Genomic DNA, 4437 nt, shown 5'->3' on the forward strand with positions numbered 1-4437 from the left:
TGTCATCCTTAATTATATGCAACACTCCTACATTCGTAGGATAGGCTTGAGTGCACAAGATTCAGGATATGCTTGATGTTTTATCAAGGGTTTTTGTAATGCGTAGAACATCGGCGGTTTATTTTTTACAGGCATAACGAGAAAAATGCCACAAAAAATACAAAATGCCACTCGAAATGTATTTTAAATCGAAAATACTCAGTAGTTTTGACTTGGGGGTCAGCAAAACAAAGTATGAATTACTATTTAAATACCTTAAAAAAAACACAGATTTTGTTTAAATTCAAAATCAAAAATATCTCAATGAGAATAATGTTTGCATGAAGAATATCAGTAAGTGTACTGGGTACGCATCACAGCATTGAGGGATCAAATGGGGAGTCGAGCCGTGCATATAACATTTAATTGAAAAAAATATACATCTACAAACGGGCCTGCAATTTCCAGCCACGAGTGGTCATCCCATGGCACTTATATACTGGTTACTAATCTTCAGACGTTTCGCATTGAATTCGACAGGGGGCGCTGTTGCCTCAACCTTCCGACACCAAATAGTTCCTTTTTTGAACCAATGGTAGCGCTAGTGTTGCTCAGAGTTTCCACGGACAGAAAATTTAACATGGCGATGATAGGGAAAACGCTGACTTGTGGTGTTTTTTTTTTCGTTTTTTCAGTGGTAAGGAAGGCCTCTGGAGGTTTTTATTTTTTTACAGTATGAAACTGTGTGTAGTGGCTAGAAAGTGGTGCTATTAGCTCAGAAAAGTCAGCGATGGTTCAGGAGTAGTGACTTGAAACAAATCCCGTGCCCTCGCTCGTAGTGGGATCCCGTTTACTTATCTGTGAACACCATGGCTTACGACAAGAGATCGTGTTTTGTGCGTGGTTTTAAGTCAGGATATAATGCTAAGAAGAATTAAAATTCCAAACTGGGCATTATAAACTCCCATTTGTGGAAGGCGGCGGTAAGTACACTGAATGTTACATGTTGTATTTTTGAATAAGTTGTTTCTCAGTGAGAATGTAACTAATTTGTGATAACGGTGAAGGCCCGAAGTCTCACAAATTTTAGCAATGAAGTTTAATAACAATACACATGTTTCAGCTGGGTGTCCGTATAACAGCATTCGTCAAAGATGAAACACCTATCCCGCTTAATATATTTAGTCGACCTTATTCCAAGATGGCAGAATGTGGTGTATGCGTTATTTTTAATTTGTAAGTAATGTGTGCCGCCTACTGCCTATCGCATGGCACAGTGAGTGTTCGCATTTAAATTTAATATTTTTTAAAGATTGTTCTGCTCTATCTGAAGTACAATCAAACTCTTGACAAGTTATTTTTAAGTTTGTTTTTATCTGGAATGGAATTTTTATCTGTTGTTATGGGTTGGGTTTCTTGTTTATATACATTACTATCTGGGAAGCCCTTTGATTTTGAGCAGCTCGGAGATGAGTAAGAGAATTTTCCTAATTTTTTGTTTATTGAAGTTGGCCGTTGTGAGTGAAAATGCAGTTGTTTATTTCTCTTCGTCACAAGATTCATAAGTTTTGTTCATGGTAGCAGAGAGGAGTGCTACTCGATCGCAGCCTACTACACACCGCAAATAAGAGTATTTTTTCTGTATCTTGGCCTCTATTTTTAACGTATATTAGTGCCTTACAGGGTTAGTCTTGAGGAATTTAAATGAATTGCAATTTAAACGACCGATAAATCTTCTTTTACGTTATCTTAGCTCGATCGGATACAAACCATATTTGTATGATGATTTTGATGTGGCAGACACAGATTTTCAATGTAGCTGTTGAGTAAGTGGAGCCTATAATTAGTAAGGCTACAATATGCTTTAAATTGTGACTTCAAAAAGTATAACTATGTTTGTATAATTGCCATTAAATGAGACAAAAGTCATCCCCGCATTGATATGTTTTGGAATTGTCGCCGCGTTAGTTCCATGTCCAGGGGCAGATTCAGGATTTCTTTCTGGGGGGAGGGGCACAAGCAATGCCGTATCCAGGATTTTGTTCTGGGGGGTGGGGGCACAAGGATATCTCATAATGCAAAGAGAACTCAATGATAATGTGACCGTATTAAAAATCTTGCATATTTTTGAGGGTCTTGGGGGGGGAGGGGGGAAATGTGCCCCTGTGCCCCCCTCCCTGGATCCGCCTATGTCCATGTCTTAAATTAGGAAAATACTGAGAGTTGGTGAAACCCTTTTGGAGATAAAAATTTATTCTTGCTTCAGCTTCAATAGGTCTTATTTACCAGCCGAAATTATAAAACTAATAATTTACAGCACATAGCGCATTTCCATGGTGAAATTGTTCAGTTTATGTGATCGTTCCTACAATAAACTGCATTACACTCTTTCTCGTCCCGATATGCTTTCGAACCGCCGCCTACACTACAGGTAGTTCTACATTTCCCCTAGTGGAGGCGCGACTGTGCCCACAGTTTACTTTGGAGGGGTTGGAGGGGTAAAAGCGTACGCTGAGGCAACAATTTTGAGCCGTACATTAGTAACCAGTATATAAGGGCCATGGGTCATCCTTATAAAATGCAACACTGTTAAATTCGTAGGCCAGAGTGGACTGCATAGCATTCAGGATATGCTAGGTATTTTGTCATGGGTATTTGTAATGCGCAGAAAATCAGTGGTTTATTTTTTACAGTCGTAATGAGAAAAATGTGAGTACAGTCGAAAACATTGATAAATAGGAGGTCAAAGGATCGGCCTTATTTTCTCGCTTCTGGAGGTTTCTTTCTTACCCAGATTTTCACATAAAAAGGTTCTGGTGGGACACCTCTAATTTACAGAGGTACAAATAAGGAAGCAGGGGGTAAGAGCAAGGAATCTGCACTTATTAACTTATTATGTAGGCAATCATATACACACTTTAAATTATTCACAATGTTTACAAAGGAAGCTATATAAATAACATAAAATATAATCTATAAATATCTTTTAGATTGTCCTATGGCATTATTAATTAGTTCTTTCGATCCCATAAATCTCATTACATTTTTTTTCCTTTTTGAAACAACTCTACAACACATCTCGATTCACTGGATTCAAAGATGCAACAATTTTAACCTTTGAAATTTTCTTCTCATCCCAGCAGTGCCAAACCATTTTTCCTTAAGATCAAAACCTCGTAACTCCCTTCAGAATGGATGTAAGTAAATGATTGCTTCACTAAAAATAACTTTGCAGTCTTCTGCTAATTGGAAACATCACCATTTACCCAGGTCTCCGTTGACGGGGAATCGAAGAAATGCATTTCAGTACACCATAATCATTCATGCTGAGTGGTGTTCTTTCAGGTTGTGATGTAATCCTCCTTGGGTGTACTCTCTGTGTGGGGTTATTTTTAGGCTTGGGGATCGCTATGATGACTTCAACAGGTACAAAAAGATAAGAATTTTTAGGTGTCAACAAAATATTGAAGAATTAATTATTTGCAAGTTATTCTGATGAAAGTGCATCTTTGACAAGCAAGGATGTGTCACACAAGGGTGTGAGAGAAATCACAAGCATGATTTTAAGTACTCAACCACCAAAACCATTGCATTAGTCTTCACAACAGATTGGGAATGCAAGAGGAAAACTCACCTCATTCCCTTCCTTTTCAACTACCAGTTCACCATGTAAACGTATCTCAACTTTCTCAGATTCCAACATATCCTCCTTCAAGGAATGCATCACGAATGAATCATTAGAAAAAAAATTGGAACGATCTCAGAAGGAAACAGTGAAATTTGAATAATACTTTATCTCATTATGGTACAAATACTTTTGGGTATATTCACTAAAGGGAGAATTTCCCTGCAGCATCCGAAATTCTCTGCAATAAAATCATCTACCTTCTCATGGAATTTGAAATGTGTTCCTCCATATTCTGTCAAGCAAGTAAAGTTAAGCATTCCAAAGTTGTCTTTACCCTTTGCAGTCCACACAAGAGGAACACACGACACTCACCTTACCACTGCATAATGAAACACTTGCACTCTTTCACAAACTTAATCACTTTTTCCTACATACCTATTAGTCTCTTGCCAAAACCTAATTTTACTGACAGTTCCAACACAGAATAAAGTCTAAAATTGCTTTTGCTTGACATGAAAGGACGATTTGGTTCCAGGATGATGGTAAAATATATCCTACACTTCATAAGATAAATCTTTCTAATTTAGAAGTTCACCATGTAGATATCCCATGCTTGACACATTCCACATTCCCTAAACATGATTATGGCTTCAAATGGACTGAATTTCAAGGTAGCTAACTAACTATGCATTTGTTCCTGCAATCTTCCTTCCTTACATCAACTAAAGAAATAGCCAAAACTCATTTCAACTATTTCTAATTATGTTACTGTTACCTAATTATTATTTACTGTGATGTATCTTGTGTGAAATGTTTTAGAAAAACTTCTG

This window comes from Ischnura elegans (genome assembly GCF_921293095.1).
Source record: "Ischnura elegans chromosome 13 unlocalized genomic scaffold, ioIscEleg1.1 SUPER_13_unloc_1, whole genome shotgun sequence".
NCBI lineage: Eukaryota > Metazoa > Arthropoda > Insecta > Odonata > Coenagrionidae > Ischnura > Ischnura elegans.